The sequence below is a fragment of the Loxodonta africana genome, unplaced genomic scaffold (assembly GCF_030014295.1).
Source record: "Loxodonta africana isolate mLoxAfr1 unplaced genomic scaffold, mLoxAfr1.hap2 scaffold_88, whole genome shotgun sequence".
Taxonomy (NCBI): domain Eukaryota; kingdom Metazoa; phylum Chordata; class Mammalia; order Proboscidea; family Elephantidae; genus Loxodonta; species Loxodonta africana.
The window spans coordinates 718,014-741,985 of NW_026975625.1; the positions used below are offsets into that span (position 1 = coordinate 718,014).

At 41.6% G+C, this 23,972-nt stretch overlaps 1 long non-coding RNA gene across 8 annotated transcripts in view; it reads right to left on the reverse strand.

Annotated features, from left to right (window-relative positions):
* Positions 1-8,672, reverse strand: part of LOC111749361 (uncharacterized) — a 188,203-nt gene extending 179,531 nt beyond the window's left edge. For 7 of the 8 annotated variants that reach the window (XR_010320855.1, XR_010320853.1, XR_010320854.1 and 4 more), the window contains exon 1: positions 8,567-8,672. This is a non-coding gene — a long non-coding RNA (uncharacterized LOC111749361). Of the gene's footprint in view, positions 1-7,153; positions 7,356-8,566 lie in introns of all 8 variants that reach the window. The other variant, XR_010320850.1, reaches the window with a different exon arrangement.
* Positions 8,673-23,972: the final 15,300 nt, after the last annotated feature.

Genomic DNA, 23,972 nt, shown 5'->3' on the forward strand with positions numbered 1-23,972 from the left:
TATTTCAAAGCATAGAAAAGGACGGAGTACTACCTAACTCCTTCTATGAAGCCAGCATAACCCTGATACCAAAACCAGCTAAAGACAGCACACACAAAAAAAGAAAATTACAGACCTATATCCCTCATGAACATAGATGTAAAAATCCTCAAGAAAATTCTAGCCAATAGAATTCAACAACATATCAAAAAAATAATCCACCATAACCAAGTAGGATTTATACCAGGTATGCAAGATTGGTTTAATATTAGAAAAACAATTAATGTAATCCACCACATAAAAAAAAAGACAAGAACCATATAATTTTATCAATTGATGCAGAAAAGGCATTTGACAAAGTCCAACACCCACTCATGATAAAAACTCTCAGCAAAATAGGAATAGAAGGAAAATTCCTCAACATAATAAAGGGTATTGATACAAAGCCAATACCCAGCATCATCCTAAATGGAGAGAGCCTGAAAGCATTTCCCTTGGGAACGGGAAACAGACCAGGATCCCCTTTATCACCGCTCTTATTCAACATTGTGCTAGAGGTCCTAGCCAGAGCAACTGGGCTAGACAAAGAAATAAAGGGCATCCAGATTGGTAAGGAAGAAATTCAATTATCTCTATTTTCCAACGACATTATCTTATACACAGAAAAGCCTGAGGAATCCTCAAGAAAACTATTAAAACTAATAGAAGGGTTCAGCAAAGTTTCAGATTACAATATAAACATACAAATCAGTTGGATCCTCTATATCAACAAAAAGAACATTGAAGAAGAAATCACCAAATGAATATCATTCACAGCAGCCCCCAAGAAGATAAAATACTTAGGAATAAACCTTACCAAAAATGTAAAAGAGCTATACCAAGAAAACTACAAGGCATTACTGCAAAAAACCAAAAGGGACCTACGTAATTGGAAAAACATACCTTGCTCATGGATAGGAAGACAACATTATAAAATTGTCCATTCTACTAAAAGCCATCTATAGATACAATGCACTTCCGATCCAAATTCCAATGACATTTTTTTAAAACGATGGAGAAACAAATCACCAACTTCATATGGAAGGGAAAGAAGTCGCAGATAAGTAAAGCATTACTAAAAAAGAACAAAGTAGGAGGACTCACTCTGCCTGATATTAGAACCAATTATACTGCCACAGTAGTCAAAACAGCCTGGTACTGGTACAACAACAGACACATAGACCAATGGAACAGAACTGAGAATCCAGATATAAATCCATCCACATATGAGCAGCTGATATTTGCCAAAGGCCCAGTGTCAGTTAACTGGGGAGAAGACAGTCTTTTTAACAAAAGGTGCTGGCGTAACTGTATATCCATCTGCAAAAAATGAAACAGGACCCATACCACACACCATGCACAAAAACTAACTCCACATGGATCAAAGACCTAAACATAAAATCTAAAAAGATAAAGATCATGGAAGAAAAAATAGGGACAACATTAGGAGACCTAATACAGGGCATAAACAGAATACAAAACATTACTAAAAATGACGAAGACAAACCAGATAACTGGGAGCTCCTAAAAATCAAACACCTATGCTCATCTAAAGACTTCACCAAAAGAGTAAAAAGACCACCTACAGACTGGGAAAAAGTTTTCAGCTAAGACATCTCCACCCAGTGCCTGATCTCTAAAACCTACATGACTCTGCTAAAACTCAACCACAAAAAGACAAACACCCCAATTAAAAAATGGGCAAAGGATATGAACAGACACTTCACTAAAGAAGACATTCAGGCAGCTAACAGATACATGAGAAAATGCTCTCGATCATTAGCCATTAGAGAAATGCAAATCAAAACTACAATGAGATTCCATCTCACTCCAACAAGGCTGGCATTAATCCAAAACACACAAAAAAATAAATGTTGGAGAGGCTGTGGAGAGACTGGAACACTTATACTCTGCTGGTGGGAATGTAAAATGGTATACAACCACGTTGGAAATCAATTTGGTGCTTCCTTAAAAAGCTAGAAATAGAACTACCATACAACCCAGCAATCCCACTCCTCGGAATATATCCTAGAGAAATAAGAGCCTTTACACAAATAGATATATGCACTTCCACGTTTATTGCAGCACTGTTTACAATAGCAAAAAGATGGAACCAACCAAGGTGCCCATCAATGGATGAATGGATAAATAAATTATGGTATATTCACACAATGGAATACTGCACATCAACAAAGAAGAGTGACGAATCTGTGAAACACTTCATAACATGGAGAAACCTGGAAGGCATTATGCTGAGTGAAATTAGTAGCAAAAGGTCAAATATTGTATAAGACCACTATTATAAGATCTTGAGAAATAGTTTAAACTAAGAAGAACATATTCCTTTGTTGTTATGAGGGGGGGAGGGAGGGAGGGTAGGAGAGGGGTATTTACTAAAGAGATAGACAAGAACTACGTTCGGTGAATGGAAGAACAACACTCAACACAGTGGAGGTCAGCACAACTGGACTAAACCAAAGCAAAGAAGTTTCCTGAATAAACTGAATGCTTCGAAGGTCAGCAAAGCAGGGGCAGGGGTTTGGGGACCATGGTTTTAGGGGACATCTAAGTCAACTGGCATAATAAAATCTATTAAGAAAACATTCTGCATCCCACTTTGAAGAGTGGCATCTGGGATCTTAAATGCTAGCAAGCAGCCATCTCAGATGCATCAATGATTCTCAAACCACCTGGATCAAGGGAGAATGGAGAACACCAAGAACATAAGATAATAACGAGCCCAAGAGACAGAAAGGACTACATGAACTAGAGACTACATCATCCTGAGATGAGAAGAACTAGACAGTGCCGGGCCACAACCAATCACTGCCCTGATGGGGAACATAACAGAGATCCCTCGAGGGAGCAGAACAGTGGGATGCAGACCCCAAATTCTCATAAAAAGACCAGACTTAATGGTCTGACTGAGACTGGAAGGACCCCAGTGATCATGGCCCCCGCACCTTCCGTTTACCCACTACGGGAACCATCCCCAAAGCCAGTTCATCAGACATGGGTTGGACTAGACAATGGGTTGGAGAGGGATGCTGGTGAGGCGTGAGCTACTTGGTTTGGGTGGACACTTGAGACTATGTTGGCATCTCCTGCCTGGAAGGGAGATGGGTGGGTAGAGGGGCTTAGAAACTGGCAAAATGGTCACGGAAAGAAAGAGTGGAAGGAGGTAGTGGGCTGTCCCATTGGGGGGAAAGTAATTGGGAATATGTAACAAGTTGTGTATAAGTTTTTATGTGAGAGACTGGCTTGATTTGTAAACTTTCACTTAAAACACAATAAAAATTATTAAAATAAAAAAAAAAGAAGCTGACCCATGATTGCTTCAACAAGCTCTCAGAACTAAGACTCAAGGAATCTTCTCGATGAAGGTGCAATCCTGGAATTACCAGATACAGAATACAAAAGATTAATATACAGAACTCTCAAAGATATCAGGAAGGAAATGAGGCAAAATACAGAACAAGCCAAGGAACACAAAGATAAAGCAGCTGAAGAAATTAAAAAGGTTACTCAAGCACATAATTAAAAATTTAATAATCTGCAAGAAACCATAGAGAGACTGCAATCAGAAATTCAGAAGATTAACAATAAAATTACAGAGTTAGAAAACTCGATAGAAAGTAAGAAGAGCACAACTGAAGAACTGGAAGGCAGAATTACTGAGATAGAAGATAAAACTCTTGGGACCAATATATTTGAAAAGAAACCAGATAAAAGAATTTTAAATGAAGAAATCCAAAGAATCATGTGGGACTTTATCAAGAGAAATAACTATGAGTGATTGCAGTACCAGAACAGGGAGGGCTAACAGAAAATACACAGGGAACTGTTGAAGATTTGTTGGCACAAAACTTCCCTGATATCATGAAAGATGCTCATCAAATTCCACATAAGGTGATCTCAAAAGAAAGTGACCGAGACATATAATAATCAAACTTGCCAAAATCAAACATAAAGAGAATTTTAAGAGAGGCTAGGGATAAAGGAAGTCACCAAAAACGGAGAGTAGATAATAATAAACCTGGACTACTCAGCAGAAATCATGGAGGCAAGAAGGCAATGGGATGACTTATACAAAATATTGAAGGAAAAAAATTGCCAACCAGGAATCAAACCATAACCCTGGCCCTCCGGCCTTAGCCCTCTAACTCTAGCCCCTAAGCCCTAAGTCCCAAAGCCCCTAAGACCCTAAGCCCTTAGGTCCTAACCCCCAAGGCCCTAAACTCTAACCCTAACCCAAACTCTAACCCCTATACCCTAAACCCTAACACCTAACCCCTAACCACCCTAACCTTAACGACCCTAACCCTAACCCTAACACTCGAACCCTAACCCTCTAACGCTAACCTGAAACCCTAACCCTCTAACTCTAACCCTCTAACCCTAGCCCTCTAATCCTAGCCCTAAACCTAACCCCAACCCCCAAACCCAACGCCAAACCCTAAACCTGAAATCCCTAGCCCTAAACCTAAGAATGAGTCTAAGCCTAACCCTATCACTTAACCCTAAACTGTAAACCCTAACACTTAAAACCCTAACACACAAAACCCTAACACCCTTAGCCCTAACACATTCAACCCTAACACCCTAAATGCCAAAACCCTAAACACTAACACCCTTAACCCCAACCCCTAAACCCTAAACTTAAATGTTAAACCATCTAACCCTCTAACCCTAATACCCTAACACTAAACCCTAAACCCTAACCCCAGCCCCCAGCCCTAACCCTCACTCTAAGCCTTAAACCCTAAACCTTAAGTCCTAAACCCTAGGCTCTAAGCCCTAAGCCCTAAACCCTAAGTCCTGAAACCCTAAACTCTAAGCCTTAAGCCCTAAACATAACCCTCTAACCCTAAACCCTAAAACCTTACCCCAGACCCAGCCCACACCCCTAAACCTGAACCCCTAAACCCTAGCCCTAATCCCTAACCCTAAACCTCTAAACGATACCCCTAATCTTCTAACCCTAACCCTCTAACCCTAACTCTCTAACCCTAACCACAACACCAACCCCAACCTCTGAACTCTGAAACCCTAACCCCCTAACCCTAAGCCTCTGAACCCTAAGCCTAAACCCTCTAACCCTAAACCCTAACCTTCACCCCCTCACGCCCTCACCTTCTCACTCCCTCACTCTATAATCTTCTCACCTCTAACCCCCTCACCCTCTAACCCCTCACCCTCTAACTCCCTCAATCTCTAACCCCCAAACCTCTAACACCCACCCTCCTACCCCAAACCACATATCCCAAACAAACTCAACACCAACCCCAACCCTAAACCTAAATCCTGACCCCTAAAACCTAACCCAAACCCTACTGACTAAACCCCAAAACCCTAAACCCCCAAAACTGTAAACCCCAAACTGCAACCCCTAACACCTAACCTGTAAATCCAAACTCTAACCTCAAACCCTAAACCTAACCCTAACACCTAACCCCAACTGAAAAACCCTAACCCAAACCCTAACAACCCTAACCCTAACATCCCTAACCCCAAAACCCTAACCCCAACCCCTAACCCCAAACCCTAACAACCAGAACTCTAACAACCCTAACCCTAACATCCCGAACCTCAAACCCTAACCCTTTTTGTTAGCAGCCGTAGCACTTAACCACTAGCCACCAGGGTTTCCATGAGCAGTCACAGGAATAGACATATGCACACCCGTGTTCACTGTGACATTATTCACAGTAGCAAAAAGATGGAAACAACCTAAGTGCTCATCCACGGAGGAATGGATAAACAAACTACAGTACATACACACAGTGGAACACTACACGACAATGAAGACCAATGATGAATCTCCGAAACACCTCACACCATGGATGAATCTGGAGCGCATCATGCTGACTAAGTCAATCACAAAACGACATATACACTAAGAGACCACGATCATAAAAACTCATGAAAACATTTACACACAGAAACAATCCTTGATGTTCACCAGGCAGACAGAGTGGGTAGAGAAAAGCTAACTAAACAATAACCAAAAAAAACAAACCACCGCCGTCGAGTCGATTCCAGCTCATAGAGACCCTATAGGACAGATTAGAACTGCCCCATAGAGTTCCCAAGGAGCGCCTGGTGGATTCGAACTGCAGACCTTTGGTTAGCACTGGTGGGTCTTAACCACTATGCCATCAGGGTTTCCAACCAAACGACACATATGTGGTAACTCTGGTGAAGGAAGAGAAGGTACACAAGACTGGGAATCAACCTCAGCCTCACTCTAACCCTAACCATAACCCTAAACCACTTGTGCCCTAGCCTAGTAACCCCAGCCCTAACCCCAACCCCCAGCCACCTAAAACCTATACCCCTAAACCTAACTCCCAAACCTCTAACCCCCCAACCTGAACCCCTAACACCAAACCCTAACCCCTAACCCTAATCCTCTAACCCTTCTGCATCTCTGGGCCTCTCGACTCTCCGTCTATTTTCTCCCTCCAAATCCTACTAACACTCAGTGGAATTTTGAAGTTTCAGCTGTGCTTTGCTTCTTGATGTCTCCACCGGTCCCATCAAGGCACTGCATCATTTATTTGCTCTGCTTCACTATTCAGTTCCAAAACCATGGCTTAGAATCACCTGACACTGAACCTCAGCGATTGGGCGCAAGGCCGCGAGAGGGCGTGCGCACCGCCGGTTCTGTTCTGCCCACCAGACCCTCCGAGCATGGGAACCTCCTGGACCTAAGACGGGACGAACTGGGTACCGCTCCAGTGGCGACAGCAGAAGCTTTTCTTCCCGAGGGACCCAACGCCCCAGGGCGCTCTCTCAATACTCCCATTAATGCTATGATTATCCTAACCCACTCCTTCTGCGAGACCTAGTGGGTCCTCGACCAGGCCCAGCCTTCACGACCTGCACCCCCCTGCCGTGGTCATGTACAGGAACCTGCAGGGCCGCGCCCTCCCCGCCCAAGCTCTGCCCCTCCACACCCTGATGCCCTGCAGGCCTCTACTAGGTCCCCGCCCAGGAGAGAGTTGTCGCCCCGCGGGGGGGGGGCACGAGGAAACATTCGGAAACCACCCCCCAGGCACGAAGCCGACTGCCCCTATTGAGACCGTGTGAGCAGGGCTGCCCCGCCGACTGGAGCCTGCAGGGCATCACTCACGTTTGTCAGCTTCTCACCGCCCTCTGGGCTCAGGGTCCCAGAGCAGCCAATCCCCCCGGGGCGGGGGGGGGGCGGTCCGTCCGCAGGGACTGGAAGATCGGGTTGGTGCCCATGGCCGGAACGCTTAAAACCCTTACAAGCCCTCATAAACCGTCAGCTCCAGACCTTCAAATGTCAGCCCGAGAGACACCTAATCTCCAACCTAAAAAAAAAAACCACACCTGTTGCCATCGAGTCAATTCTGACTCATAGCGACCCTATAGGACAGAGTAGAACTGTCCCACAGAGTTTCCAAGGAGCGCCTGGTGGATTCAAACTGCCAACCGTTTGGCTAGCAGCCTTAGCACTTAACCACTACGCCACCAGGGTAACCCACTGAACCCACTGCCACCAGGGTAGAGCCTCCAAATCCCACCAGTTTGAGGAACCCTCAAATCCCCTCAGCACCAGAGACCGTGTCCACAGCTACCGCTACACAGCGCCGCACAAATGTTTAAGTTAACAAACAACATGGGCGCTCAGGACCCCTTCCTGCTACCCCCACCCCCGCCACCCAGAGGTGGAGCGGGACCCGGCATCCACACTGTTAACAGACACTGAATCACTGCTGCTTCCACAAGGAGTAGGGTCCCCGCGCTGCTCCACAGATTCCCAGGACCCCTTCCTTTCCAGGTGGGGCCGGGGCCGCGCCGACGCCCCAGCCCCGAGAGTAGACCAGCCGGGCGCGGGCGCGGGCGCGGGATGCCTCAGCCTCCCAGGCACAGCGCCCAAAACAGTAAGGGGCAGCAAGGCCTTGGGCGGGGGATCGCTCTCTCCCCGCCCCTGGCACCCTACGGAGTCTGGTGGGGGTGGGACGACGAACGGGGGCGAGTGCCCCGTCCTCAGTCTGGAGTCTCACCGCCCCCGGGCGAACTCTGGGCCTTGGTTTCCCCTCTGGCACAGGGAGCAGGTGGGGGCGGGGGTGGGCAGGAGCCCATCCCCCAGCTTGGCCCGCAAACCCGCCCCTGGCAGAGGAGGGACCTTGGCGCAGCCCTGGACACGGCCTTTCTCCCCAAGCCCTTCAAGCCCCTAGGCCCGAGGGCACTCCGCAGCTGGATCCCGCGGCTGGACCCCCCCCCCGCCGCAAATCCATGGGGATGAAATTTCGCAGACCAGCTGCGTCTCCCGGGCCAGAGGCTCCCTCTCGCAGCCCTTAGAGTGGCCGCGTCCGCCCCTGGGGATCACTCGGGACGGGGTACGCTGGAGGGGGCGATGCGAGCTGCTAACCCAACGTCCGGACTCCCCAACCTCTGGAGCCCACGGACTGCTGGGACTGGGAACCGCCCTCCTGGTGCCTTCCCTCCACACCTTCGAGGGGCCGGGCTTGTTCAGTCTGGGAGCGGGTCCCTCCACCCACCTGCCGGAGTTTCCTACCTTTCAGAAACCACGGCACGGAAAGCAGCACGAACACCGTCCGCTGTAAGGCGCGCCACCTGCCCGGGCCCCTCACCACCCGTCCCAGCGCTTCCGTGAGTAACTGGCTGGACGGCGAGGAACATGGCTGCCGCCCCCGCCCAGCGGCCCGGGTGTGGGGCGGGCGTGGGGGGGTTGGGCCTCCAGAGGGGAGGGTGGGGTCTAGAAGCAAGGACAACGCCAAGGTGTGCGGGGTGAGGAGACGGGAGAGGTCAGGAGAGGGCCCTCTCGCGTGCAGAGTTAAGTATTGGAGGTGCAACGGTTAAGTGCTTGGCTAACTGAAAGGTGGGCGGTTGGAACCCACCAGCTCAGGGGTTGAAAAGATCTGGAGATGGGCTCCCATAAAGATTCTAACCAAACAAAATCCGAACCAGTTGCTATTGAATCAATTCCGACTCATAGTGACCCTATAGGGCAGAGTAGAACTGCCCCATAGGGTTTCTAAGACTGTAAGTCTTTACAGAAGCAGACTGCCATGTCTTTCTGCAAATAACCAACTGGCGGATTCGAACTGTCCACCCTTTGGTTAGCAGCCGAGCTCTTAACCACGGTGCCAGCAGGGCTGCGCCATAAAGACTGCAACCTAGGAAACATTGTGAGGCAGTTCTAAGCTGTCATACAGGGTTGATATGAGTCAGAATCTCTTGATGGCACACAACCATGATTGTACTAAGAAAAATTCCTCCAAGCATCTGCCTACATGACCCCTGAAGCACATATGCATGCACGCTATGAAAGCAGTGTGGCCAAAGACAGGAAATTGGGATAGAGACATTATAGACTGCACACTGAAAAGTGATTTCTGAGGGGCATGCAGCTCAAGCGGAGGAGGTAGCATACAACTAAATGCCCTTCTCCTTCTATTGTTCAATGGTCTTCAGAAAGAATGTGTCCCAGGAATTAACTGTAGCCCAGGAGAACTTGAAGACAGCAAATACAGAGGACCAGTCAGGATGCTTCTGCAGTGGTCAGGGTGAGGAGTGATGGTGGAAGTGCAGGTGGGAACAGTGGGCAGGCTTGAGGTGTACCTTGGAGATTGAGCTGCCAAGAATTGCTGGTCAGTCAGACGAATGGGATGAGGGGAATGGAGAATCAAAGGTGACTTCTAGAATTCAGGCTACCATGAGCGCATGGTCACCAGAGCCATTCTCTACCACGTGGAAAACCATGGAGGAACAAGCTTGAGAAAATGACCAAAAGATTTTTTTCTGTACATGTTAGATTTGGATGTCTGAGGTCATCCAAGTGTGGAGAACAGTTCCCAGCTGTGAATACCACTCTGAGGTAGAGTAGTTTTCTGGGTTCTAAGAATTTGAAGATCATCAGCCTATAGCTGATTTGAAAGCCACTGGTGGTGCAGTGGTTATGCATTTGGCTGCTACCAAAAGGTCTGCAGTTTGAATCTACCAGTCGCTCCTTGGAAACCCTGTGGGGAAGCTCTACTCTGTCCTATAGGGTCCCTATGAGTGAGAATCCACTCAATAGCGACTTTTTTTTTTGTTTTGTTTTAATACTAAGCTCAGAAAAGTTGTGTGTCAGGGTTGTATTTTTTCACAATACTTATTCAAGCAGTTCGAATCTACCAGCCACTCCTTGGAAACCCTATGGGTCAATTCTACTCTGTCGTTTAGGGTCGCTATGAGATAGAATTGACCCAACAGCAATGGACTTAGAACTTGGACTTAGAGGAGCCCTTTCTTTGTCAAAGCTGAAAGTTTTACTTCATACTTTTTAAAAACTGCCATGTCTCATGTTACGTGGCTACCCTTACAGGAGCATTTTTGGTGCTAACTTGACTTGTCCTTGGTGAAGGGCTCTGTATTCATTTTCTAGGGCTGCCATAGTAAATCACCAAAAACTCAGTGTCTTTAAAAAAATGTATAATCCATATAGTCCAAGAAGCTGGACTATATGAAGAAGGAGGGGCACCAGGATTGGAGGAAGACTCATTAACAGCCTAGACATGCAGATGACACAACCTTGCTTACTGAAAGTGAAGAGGACTTGAAGCACTTACTGATGAGGATCAAAGACTTCAGCCTTCAGTATGGATTACACTTCAACATAAAGAAAACAAAAATCCTCACAACTGGAACAATAAAAAAATCACAATAAAGAGAGAAAATACTGAAGTCGCCAAGGATTTCATTTTACTTGGATCCACAATCAACACCCATGGAAGCAGACTTCGAGAAATCAAATGACATATTTTATTGGGCAAATCTGCTACAAAAGACCTCAAAGTGTTAAAAATCGAAGATGTCACTTTGAGGACTAAGGTGTGCCTGAACCAAGCCATGATATTTTCAGTCGCCTCATGTGCAGCTAAAGGTGGACAATGAATAAGGGAGACAAAAGAACTGAAACTTGAATTATGTTGTTGGTGAAGAATAATGAATATACCATGGACTGCTAGAAGAATGAACACACCTGTCTTGGAAGAAGTACAGCCAGAATGCTCCTTAGAAAGGTGGGTGGCAAGACTTGGTCTCACGTACTCTGGACATATTATCAGGAGGAATCAGTCCCTGGAAAAAGACATCGTGCTTGGTAAAGTAGAGGGTCAGTGAAAAAGACAAAGATCCTCAATGAGACAGATTGAGACAGTGGCTGCAACAGTGGGCTCAGACACAGCAATGAGAAAGGCCCAGGGCTGGGCACTGTTTCGTTCTGTTGTACACAGGGTCGCTATGAGTTGGAACTGCCCAACAGCACCTAACAACAACATCGTAAACTCACTAGATCTCCTGGGGATAGAATGTCATATTCACTGTGGAGTAGATAGTTTGTCTGTTTGTTTACCATATTTACTAATACTATGATTTACATTTGATAACTTCCACAATCTGTTGGATCGCTTTTCTTTGGAATGGACACAAACATGCATCTCTTGCAGTCTGTTGGCCAGGTACCTAGCTTCCAAATTTCTTTGCATAGTGGAGTGGGCATGTACAGGGCTGCATCTGTTTGTTGAAACAACTTAGTGGGTATTCTGTCAGCTCCTGGAGCCTTGTTTTTTGCCAGTGCCTTCAATGTAGCTTGGACTTCTTCCTTCACTACTACCAGTTCTTCATCATATGCCACCTCATGAAGCAACTGAGAGTCGACCACTTCTTTTGGTACTGTGACTCTGTGTATTCTTTGCATCTTTTGTGTGTGTGTGCTTTAAGTGAAACTTTACAAATCAAGTCAATCTCTCATACAAAAATTTGTATACAGCTTGCTATGTACTCCTAGTTCCTCTCCCACTAATGAGACAGCACACTCCTTCTCTCAGCCCTGTATTCCCCGTGTCCATTCAGCCACTTTCTGTCCCTCTCTGCCTTCTCATCTCCCCTCCAAACGGGAGCTGCCCACATAGTCTTATGTGTCCACTTGAGACCAGAAGGTCACTCCTCACCACTATCATATTCTATCCTATAATCCAGTCCAATCCCTGTCTGAAGAGTTGGCTTTGGGAATGGTTCCAGTCTTGGGCCAACAGAAGGTCTGGGGACCATGACCTCCAGGGTTCCTCTAGTCTCAGTCAGATCATTAAGTCTGATTTTTTTATGAGACTTTGAGGTCTGCATCTCACTGCTCTCGTGCTCCGTCAGGGATGCTCTGTTTCGTTCCCTGTCGGGGCAGTCTTCGGTTGTAGACGGGCACCATCTAGTTCTTCCGGTCTCAGGCTGATGTAGTCTTGGATTTACGTGGCCATTTCTGTCTTTTGGACTCATAATTACCTTGTATCTTTGGTGTTCTTCATTCTCCTTTGCTCCAGCTGGGTTGAGACCAATGGATGCATCTTAGATGGCTGCTCGATAGTGTTTTTAAGACTGCAGACGCCACTCACCAAAGTGGGATGCAGAATGTTTTCTTAATAGATTTTATTATGTCAATTGACCTAGATGTCCCCTGAAAACATGGTCCCCCAACTGCTGCCCCTGCTACTCTGGCCTTTGGAGCATTTGGTTTATTCAGGAAACTGCTTTTGGTTTAGTCCATTTATGCTGACCTCTCCTTTATTGTATGTTGTCTTTCGCTTCACCTAAAATAGTTCTTGTCTACTATCTAATTTGCAAATATCCTTCTCCCTCCCTTTCTCCCCACCCTCATAACCATCAAAGAATATTTTCTTCTCTGTTTAAACTATTTCTTGAGTTCTTATAATAGTGGTCTCATACAATATTTGTCCTTTTGCAACTGACTAATTTCACTCAGCATAATGCCCTCCAGATTCCTCCAAGCTATGAAATATTTCACGGATTCATCATTGTTCTTGATCTGTGTGAAGTATTCCATCGTGTGAATGCACCACAATTTATTTATCCATTCATCTGTTGATGGGCACCTTGGTTACTTCCATCTTTCTGCTATTGTAAACAGTGCTGCAATGAACATGGTTGTGCATATATCTGTTCATATACAGGCTCTTATTTCTCTAAGATATATTCCAAGGAGTGGGATTGCCGTATCCTATGGTAGTTCTATTTCTACCTTTTTAAGGAAGTGCCAGATTGATTTTCAAAGTGGCTGCACCATTTTAAATTCCCACCAGCAGTGAATAACTGTTCCAGTCTCTCTACAACCTCTCCAACATTTATTATTTTGTGATTTGGGATTAATGGCAGCCTTGTTGGAGTGAGATGGTATCTCATTGTAGTTTTGATTTACATTTCTCTAATGGCTAATGATTGTGAGCATTTCCTCATGTATCTGTTACCTGCCTGAATGTCTTCTTTGTTGAAGTGCCTATTCCTATCCTTTGCCCATTTTTTAAATGGATTATTTGTCTTTTTGTTATTGAGTTTTTGCAATATCATGTAGATTTTAGAGTTCAGATGCTGATCAGAAATGTTATAGCTACAAACTGTTTCCCAGTCTGTAGGCAATCAGTTTACTCTCCTGGTGAAGACTTTGGATGAGCATAAGTGTTTGATTTTTAGGAGTTATCTAATTTCTCTTTGGGTACTTGTACATTGTTAGTAATGTTTTTGTTACAATCCCACCCTAATCCCCTTTAACATAAAATTACAATCACAAAATGGAGGACAGCTACAGAACACTGGGAATCATGGCCTAACCAACTGGATACACACATTTTTCGGGGGGGGACATAATACAATCCATGACATCCACCTTTTAGTATATTTTGGGGACTGGCTCTTTTAGTCAGAAACAGGTTGAATAAAAGTGCTTACTTACCAGTAGTTTCCCAGCAGTGTTGGTGACGGATCCCCAGTTGGATACACACAATCACACTGACTGCATTTGCGGTGCCTCAGGAAGTCCCACTTGCCTTCATAACACTGATCTCTAGAACAAAACACAGCTCTGTAAGCAAGTCAGTTAAAAATAAAGGCATTGGATATTGAACATCACTAAAGACATAAGTGCATATTGGTTCTGTGCTGGTTGCCAGAATCTAATTCTCTTAATTAATTCATATTTTTTGTAGATATTTTTCTTGCTCCATATACCCAGAGCTCTGTGTACATATAATGAACATTCTACACGTAGTTTTCTCACAAATATTACCCAATGTCATTCATTTTTTTGACCATTCACTCAATGTTCAAGAATAAATTGAAGTATAGGAAATATTCTTACGGTTATTTAACTCTAAGGATGAAGAAATTGCATAGTGGGTCTTGGCTCACTCTAGAAATTCTCTACCTGATGCAGTTCCACACAGCAACACGGACCTTCATCTCAGCACAGGAAGAAAGACAGCTTTGTCTCAATATTTGCAAGTGCTCTTCACCTTCTACTAGGGTAAAAATTCTTCAGCCTGCCAAGAGCATTGTTCAAGAATTGGCTCCAAATCTCTCCTTGAAAATTACAGTGAAAAATCTTATAAAAATGTTAAGTCTTATTATTAGGCAAACCACTATTTCATCAAATCATCGTCTCTATATAAATTTTTCACCACTATGTTTTTTTTTTATGTGGCTTAAGACAACAATCAGGTGTGTAATAATGTGTATATCATTACATTTCAAATTATAAAGTGATGTTCCAATGGTTTAAAGAGTTGGAGGGACTATTGTGGCTACAGAATACTGAATCAAAAAATATTTTGACATGAAAGTTTCAACAACAAATATGTTCCATAACTGTAGGTGTACTTGTAGGTAAATGTTTAATGTAATAATTCGGATGGTTAAAAAAGACAAAAACAAATAAAAACACATTAAACAGCAGAATAAGTCAATAGATATCTATTGTCATGACAGATACAAACAGAAAACAAAGAATAAAAAATAAGTGCAGCAGAGGTTACCAGCGTTATGTAAAAGAGAGGAGCATCTTGACACCGAAATAAAATAGCTAGATGCTTCAAAATGTGCATCCAGCAGCTTTTCCCTTTAGCAGGTGTTGCAATTTCTGATTTATTGGAATTAAATTAGTTGTCCATGTCATTCACGTATTATTTTAATGCAATAAATCATTTTACAAGTCCCGTGCTGTAAAAAAAATGCTTAAATCATTACATAAACATAGCTTTGCTCACAACTCTTCCCATTCTGAATGCATTACTTTTCCCTTTACCACTTCCTAAATAGCTGTGAAAATCTTCACAGTGCTGTAAACCCAAGTTCTAGTCCCACCACCATTTTATGTGATACTGATCACTGTGTGTCCCTGTGAAGTCTTTTTTTTTTTTTTAACATCCTATATATATATATTTTTTATAGCACTATGGTCACTATTGTCGACTCAACATGTTTACTGCCTTATTGCGCTCTTTACCTGTTGTTGAAGCCTTGTTATTTACTTTTAAATGTCTTTCTTATTTCTCTACCTTAACACTTAAAACAGTGTTTCATTTTATTTGCTGTTGTTTTTTTCTTTTATTATATTCTTGTCCACTCAGAGTTCAGGTATGATTAAAAAGTAATTACATTTTTGTGGAGACAGAATGGGATTTAGAATCAAGTTTCAATTACCTGGGTTTTACTTCCTTCATTGACTAGCTGTATATCGGCAATACTTACTGACTATAAAACTTAATTTCAACATTTGTAAAACAGGTTACAATCTATCTATGCTTTTTTTAGATATATACATTTCTTTTTAATTTCAAAATATAAATTCACCAAAAATGATGTTAACATTTAGATTTTTCTTGTGTTAAAAAAAACTAAACCAAACCTGTTGTCATCAAGTTGATTCCAACTCATACCGACTCTGTAGGACAGAGGAGAGCTGCCCCATAAGGGCTTCCAAGGAGTGGCTGGTGGATTTGAACTGTCGGCCTTTTGGTTAGCAGCCAGGTTGGAATCCGCTACATCACCAGGATTCCTTTCTTGTAATAAGTCAGATAAATTGATAAGCTTATATTCCAGCTATGTATTTAGTGCATGAAATATGTCAAAGAGAATTATGTAATGTTTAAAATTTTAAATGTAAATTGATCAAAAATTATAATAAATTCCAAATAAGTAAGATAAAATGATTAGCTCCAGTTCTCAGTAGGGGTTTAAATGCCTTTGAGACCAGTTGGTGCTCCTGTTTTCACCCATTCTCAATGGCACAAACTCAGCATCAGTCTCTGAATAGTGATTATGATACTAACACGGTAGACAGTCAGGAGTGGTTGGGCTACTATTTTCACATGTTTTGCTGGCTAATAGATTTAAATTATCTTTACTGTCTAATATTTCTTATCTTTTACTTTTGGAGAACGAAGTCAATTGTTCATGTCGTATTATGTATGGTACAGCCCAGAGTGTTTGTAGTGTTCAATACTTTAAATTTCTCACCACTTTCATCATTACTTTTTTGTATAGGAAACTCAGGAATCAAATAGGTATTTTATACTGTCCAGCAATGCTTACATTGTAAGTATAAAGTGGGAGCCATTATAACGTTAAGGGAAATATCATTGATACAATGTTGGCTTTTTAATTAGGCAGATTTGTATTTGTAATCCCACTCTGCCCTTAATTGGCTGATGACTTTAAGTATGCTTCTTTACTTTCCGTAGCCTTGATTTACTCACCCACAAAATGGGATGATGACCCTCATCTGGAAAGAATATACATATATATATATATATATATATATATATATATATATATATATATATATATATATACACGTATGAAACTTACTTCTGACAATGGATGAAACAAAGCCAATACTAACAAATATTGCTATTTCTTCTACCTGCCTTCTTTACTCACTCCAGGCTTCTAGACAGTTTGCTCAGATACGTTTCCTTCCTTCCCGTCTTCTTTCTTTCTATGCTACCTCTTTTTGTTTCCCTTTCAGTTTCATTGTGAATTCACAAACGCTAGGTTGAATTTCAGTGTTTATATGCTATTGGGGGTATGCATCTAAGTAAGCAATTTACCTTCCTGAAATTAAAATATAGATAATTCCTGCACTGCCTGCCTCACATGGCATGCGAAAGTTATTTAAAATAGTAAGAAAATATAAATATGTTACTTATTATCTATTGAATCCATACATCAGTCTAGATAATTTAACTGTCATGTTGAAGTGATAAATTTATAAATATAGATATTAATATTTTGTTATTAATGTAAGAAGAGTAAGTTGGAAACCTAATATGAAGAGCAGGTGAGGATTTCAAAAGGACTGGTTCTCAGAAGAGTAGGACTAGAACAGTAATAATCAAACAAAATGTAAAATATGTTCATAGCAGGAACATACAGAAGGTTGCTTCTACAATGGTGTTTAAAATAGAATAATGTATATTTGATTAGACGATCATTTATGGGAATAAAAAGATTAAGAAAATTTATCCTTACCTGCAAAATCTTAGAACCAAAAAACCAAACCAAACCCAGTGCCGTCGAGGTGATTCCTACTCATGGCGACCCTATAGGACAGAGTAGAACTGCCCCATAGAGTTTCCAAGGAGCGCCTGGCAGATTCAAACTGCTGACCCTTTGGTTAGCAGCTGTAGCACTTAACCACTATGTCACCAGAGTTTCCACAAAATCTTAGAAGCAACAACATATTCATCATATTTCATCCAGAACATTCCGGACGTCCTGCAGTCATGCATTTGAACTCATTTGTGCAGAAACATTCATTTTTATAGCTACTTACCTTCCTGGTGGTTACATCATTGGCTCCTAAAGACCAGAAAAAGAACCAAATGCAATTTGGCTGTCTTGACTGGGTCCCAAAGAAGACTCTTAAAGTTAAACAAATGAACAGAAATATCTTAAACAAGCAATATCTTCTAGGTGCAACTGCTTGTGTGTGGCACGAGGAAAATAAACACTAATCAAGGTAACTTAATTCTCAGTGAAATGAAACCTCATATGGAAACATGGGAATTTTACTCTTCCTTGATAATTACATCATCTAGAATCATCTCATGTGAGATTTTTATCATAAAGGAAGGGTTCATGGAAAGGAGATGCCTGACTGGAGCCCGCTGTGGATTATTCTTAATTGCCTCTCCACTCTCACATTTCCAAAAGGAAGGAGGATATCAGGGCTTAATATGACTCAAGTAAAGCATGAGAAAATGGAATATGTTTACAAATGTCAACACAACTATCTGTAAAATAATTCGATATTTATTAAATCTTTTTGTGAGAAATGAAGTGGCTCTAATCAGACTTAAATAAATGGGTTGACTAATTTTTTTTTTTGTTAATATTTGAATGTACCATGCAACTAGGTTGATGGAAGTTGTATATAAAAGTTATCCAAATCACTCAGTAGGATGATTTCGAAGAATCTGAAAAAAGTTAGGAAAATAAATTTGAAATACTGTGGCACTATGAGTCAACCAGAATTACAGAGCGTTCAGTAAATTGGAGTAAAAAAGAACTGAAGGTATCATTTTCAAATTGATTGTTGTTGTTAGGTGCCATCAAGTCTGTTCTGACTCATAGCCAACCTATGTATCACAGAACAAAACACTGCCTGGTCCTGTACCATTCTTAAAATCGTTACTATCCTGGAGCCCATTGTCGCACCCACTGTGTCAATCTCTCTCTTTGAGGGTCTTCCTTTTTTTCCGCTGATCCTGTACTTTACCAAGCATGATGTCCTTCTCCAGGAACTGATCTTTCCTAACAACATGTCCAACGTATGTAAGACACACTCTCGCCATCCTTGCTTCTAAGGAGCATTCTGGTTGTACTTCTTCCAAGACAGATTTGTTCCTTCTCTTGGCAGTGCATTCAATATTCTTTGCCAACGCCACAATTCAAAGGCGTCAATTCTTTTTTGGTCTTCCTTATTCATTGTCCAGTTTTCACATGCATATTGGGCGATTGAAAACACAATGCCTTGGGTCAGGCACACCTTAGTCTTCAAGGTGACATATTTGCTTTTCAACACTTTAAAGAAGTCCTTTGCAGCAGATTTGCCCAATGCAATGCGTCTTTTGATTTCTTTCTTTTTTTTTTTTAATTTTTGTTGTGCTTTAAGCGAAAGTTTACAAATCAAGTCAGTCTCTCACACAAAAACTTATATACACCTTGTTACATACTCCCAATTGCTCTTCCCCTAATGAGACAGCCTACTCCCTCCCTCCACTCTCTCTTTTCATGTCCATTCCTCCAGCTTCTAACCCTCTCTACCCTCTCCTCTTCCCTCCAGACAGGAGATGCCAGCATAGTCTCAAGTGTCCACCTGATCCAAGAAACTCACTCCTCACCAGCATCCCTCTCCAACCTATTGTCCAGTCCAATCCCTGTCTGAAGAGTTGGTTCCTGTCCTGGGCCAACAGAAGGTCTGGGGGCCATGACCACCAGGGTCCTTCTAGTCTCAGTCAGACCATTAAGTCTGGTCTTTTTACGAGAATTTGGAGTCTGCATCCCACTGCTCTCCTGCTCCCTCAGGGGTTCTCTGTGTTCCCTGTCAGGGCAGTCATCAGTTGTAGCTGGGCACCATCTAGTTCTTCTGGTCTCAGGCTGATGTAGTCTCTGGTTTATGTGGCCCTTTCTGTCTCTTGGGCTCTTAATGACCTTGTGTCCTTGGTGTTCTACATTCTCCTTTGATCCAGGTGGACTGAGACCAATTGATGCATCTTAGATGGCCGCTTGCTAGGGCCGAAGACTCCAGATGCCAATCTCCAAAGTGGGATGCAGAATGTTTTCTTAATAGATTTTATTATGCCAATTGACTTAGATGTCCCTTGAAACCATGGTCCCCAAACCCCTGCCCTGGCTACTCTGGCTTTCGAAGCGTTCAGTTTATTCAGGAAACTTCTTTGCTTTTGGTTTAGTCCAGTTGTGCTGACCTCCCCTGTATTGTGTGTTGTCTTTCCCATCACCTAAAGTAGTTCTTATCTACTACCTAATTAGTGAATATCCCTCTCCTTCCCTCCCTCCCTCCTTCCCTCCCTCCCATCTCTCTTAACCATCAAAGAATATTTTCTTCTCTGTTTAAACTATTTCTTAGTTCTTATAGTAGTGGTCTTATACAATACTTATTCTGTTGTAACTAATTTCACTCAACATAATGCCTTCCAGGTTCCTCCATGTTGTGAAATGTTTCACAGATTCATCACTGTTCTTTATCAATGCGCAGTATTCTGTCATGTGAATATACCATAGTTTATTTATTCATTCATTCATTGATGGGCACCTTGGTTGCTTCCATCTTTTTGCTATTCTAAACAGTGCTGCAATGAACATAAGGGTGCATATATCTGTTCCTGTAAAAGTTCTTATTTCTCTAGGGTATATTCCAAGGAGTGGGATTGCTGGATCTTATGGTAGTTCTATTTGTAGCTTTTTAAGGAAGCGCCAAATTGATTTCAAAAGTGGTTGTACCATTTTACATTCCCACCAACCGTGTGTAAGTGTTCCAATCTCTCCACAACTTCCCCAACATTTCTTGTTTTGTGTTTTTTGGATTAATGCCAGCCTTGTTGGAGTGAGATGAAATGTCATTGTAGTTTTGATCTGCATTTCTCTAATGGCTAACGACCATGAACGTTTCCTCATGTATCTGTTAGCTACCTGAATGTCTTCTTTAGTGAGGTGTCTGTTCATATCTTTTGACAATTTTTTAATTGTGTTATTTGTCTTTTTGTAGTTGAATTTTTGCAGTATCATGTAGATTCTAGGGATCAGGCACTGATTGGAAATGTCATACCTAAAAACTTTTCCTCAGTCTGGGTAATCTTTTAACTCTTTTGGTGAAGTCTTTGGATGAGCATAGGTGTTTGATTTTTAGGAGCTCCCAGTCACCTGGTTTTTCTTCTGCATTATTAATAATGTTTCATATACGCTTTATGCCATGTATTAGGGCTCCGAACAGTGTCCCTATTTTTTCTTCCATGATCTTTATCATTTTAGATTTTATATTTAGGTCTTTGATCCATTTTGAGTTTGTTTTTGTGCATGGGGTGAGGTATGGGTCTTGTTTGATTTTTTTGCAGATGGATATCCAGTTATGCCAGCATCATTTGTTAAAAAAAACTGTCTTTTCCCTATTTAACTGTTTTGGTGCCTTAGTCAAATATCAACTGCTCATATGTGGATGGATTTATGTCTGGATTCTCAAATCTGTTCCAGTGGTCTATGAATCTGTTGTTGTAGGAGTACCAGGCTGTTTTGACTACTGTGGCAGTATAATATGTTCTAAAATCAGGTAGAGTGAGGCCTCCCACTTTATTCTTCTTTTCCAGTAATGCTTTACTTATCATTAAAAAATGTCATTGGACTCATTAGACATGGATTGGACTGGACAATGGATTGGAGAGACAGATGATGAGGAGTGAGCTACTTGTATCAGGTGGACACCTGAGACTATGTTGGCATCTCCTGTTTGGAGGGAAGATGGGACGGTTAGAAGCTTACAAAATGGTCACAAAAAAAGAGACTGGAAGGAGGGAGCGGGCTGTCTCATTGTGTAGTAAGGCGTATATTATAAGTTTATATGTGAGAGACTGACTTGATTTGTAAACTTTCACTTAAAGCACAATACAAATTATTTTTAAAAAGTTGGAATTTGGCTCAGAATTGCATTAAATCTATAGATTGCCTTTGGTAGAATAGACATTTTTATAATGTTAAGTCTTCCTATCCATGAGCCACGTATGTTTTTCCACATAGGTAGGTCTCTTTTGGTTTCTTGCAGTAGTGTCTTCTAGTTTTCTATGTTTAGGTATTTTACATCTCTGGTAAGATGTATTCCTAAGTATTTTATCTTCTTGGGGGCTATTGTAAATGGTATTGATTTGGTGATTTCCTCTTCGATGTTCTTTTTGTTGGTGTAGAGGAATCCAACTGATTTTTGTATGTTTGTCTTGTATCCTGATACTCTGCTGAACTCTTCTATTAGTTTCAGTAGTTTTCTGGAGGATTCCTTAGGGTTTTCTGTGTATAAGATCATGTCATCTGCAAATAGAGATACTTTTACTTTTTCCTTGCCAATCTGGATGCCCTTTATGTCTTTATCTAGCCTAATTGCTATGGGTAGGACCTCCAGCACAGTGTTCAATAAGAGTGGTGATAAAGGGCATCCTTGTCTGGTTCCCTATCTCAAGGGGAATACTTTCAGGCTCTCTCCATTTAGGATGATGTTGGCTATCGGTTTTGTATCAATGCCCTTTATTATGTTGAGGAATTTTCCTTGTATTCCTATTTTGCTGAGAGTTTTTGTCATGAATGGTGTTGAACTTTGTCAAATGCCTTTTCTGCATCAATTGATGAAATCATGTGATTCTTGTCTTTTGTTTTATTTATATGATGGATTACATTAATGGTTTTTCTAAAGTTGAAACATTCCTGTATATGTGGTATGAATCCCACTTGGTCATGGTGAATTATTTTTTTTTGATATGTTGTTGAACTCTGTTGGCTAGAGTTTTGTTGAGGATTTTGGCATCTAAGTTCATGAGGGATATAGGTCTGTAATTTTTTGTGTGTGTGTGATGTCTTTACGTGGTTTTGGTATCAGGGATATGGTGGCTTCATAGAATGAGTTTGGGAGTATTCTGTCCTTTTCTGTTTTCTGAAATACCTGTAGTAGTAGTGGTGTTATCCCTTCTCTGAAAGTTTGGTAGAACTCTTCAGTGAAACTGTCCAGGCCAGAGCTTTTTTGGGGGGGGGCAGTTTTTTGATTACCCTTTTCGCTTCTTCTTTTGTTATGGCTCTATTTAGTTGTACTACCTCTGTTTGTGTTAGTTTAAGTAGGTAATGTGTTTCTAGGAATTCATCCATTTCTTCTAGGTTTTCAAATTGTTAGAGTACAATTTTTCAGAGTAATCTGATATGATTCTTTTAATTTCAGTTGGGTGTGTTGTAATATCGCCCATCTCATTTCTTATTCGGGTTATTTGGTTCCTCTCCTGTTTTTCTTTTGTCAGTTTGGCCAGTAGTTTATCAATTTTGTTGATTTTTTTCAAAAAAACTAGCTTTTGGTCCTATTAATTCTTTCTATTGTTTTTCTGTTTTCTATTTCATTTAGTTCTGCTCTAATTTTTATTATTTAGTGTCTGTGAGTTTTTTTTTTGTTGTTGTTGCTCTGTTTCTATTTCTTCAAGTTGTAGAGATAATTCTTTCATTTTGGCCATTTTTTCTTTTTGTATGTGTGCATTTATTGATATAAATTGGCCTCTGAGCACCGCTTTTGCTGTGTCCCAAAGGTTCTGTTAGAAAGTGTTTTCATCTTATTGGATTCTATGAATTTCTTTATTCCATCCTTATTTTTTTTTTTTTTAATGTCTTCTATAATCCAATCTTTTTTGAGCAGGGTATTGTTTAGTTAGTGTTTGATTTCTTTTTCCTGCTTTTCCTGTTATTGATTTCCACTTTTATGGCCTTCTGGTCAGAGAAAATGCTTTGTAATATTTCGGTGTTTTGGATTGTGCTAAGGCTTGCTTTATGACCTAATATGTGGTCTATTCTATAGAATGTTCCATGTGCACTAGAAAAGAAAGTTTAGTTGGTTGCTGTTGGGTGGAGTGTTCTGTATATGTCTATGAGGTCGTGTTAGTTGATTGTGGCATTTAGATCTTCCGTGTCTTTACTGAGCTTCTTTCTGGATATCCTGTTCTTCAGCGAAAGTGGTGTGTTGAAGTATCCCAGTATTATTGTGGAGCTATCTATCTCACTATTCAATGCTGATAGAGTTTGTTTTATGTATCTTGCAGCCCTGTCATTGGGTGTGTAAGTATTTAATATGGTTATAGCTTCTTGGTGTATTGTCCCTTTAATCATTATATAGTGTCCTTCCTTATCTTTTCTGATGGATTTAACTTTAAAGCCTATTTTGTCAGAAATTAATATTGCTACTCCTGCTCTTTTTTGCTTATTGTTTGCTTGATATATTTTTTTCCATCCTTTGAGTTTTAGTTTGTGTCTCTAAGTCTAAGGTCTGTCTCTTGTAGGCAGCATAGAGACAGATCGTGTTTCTTTATCCAGTCTGAGACTCT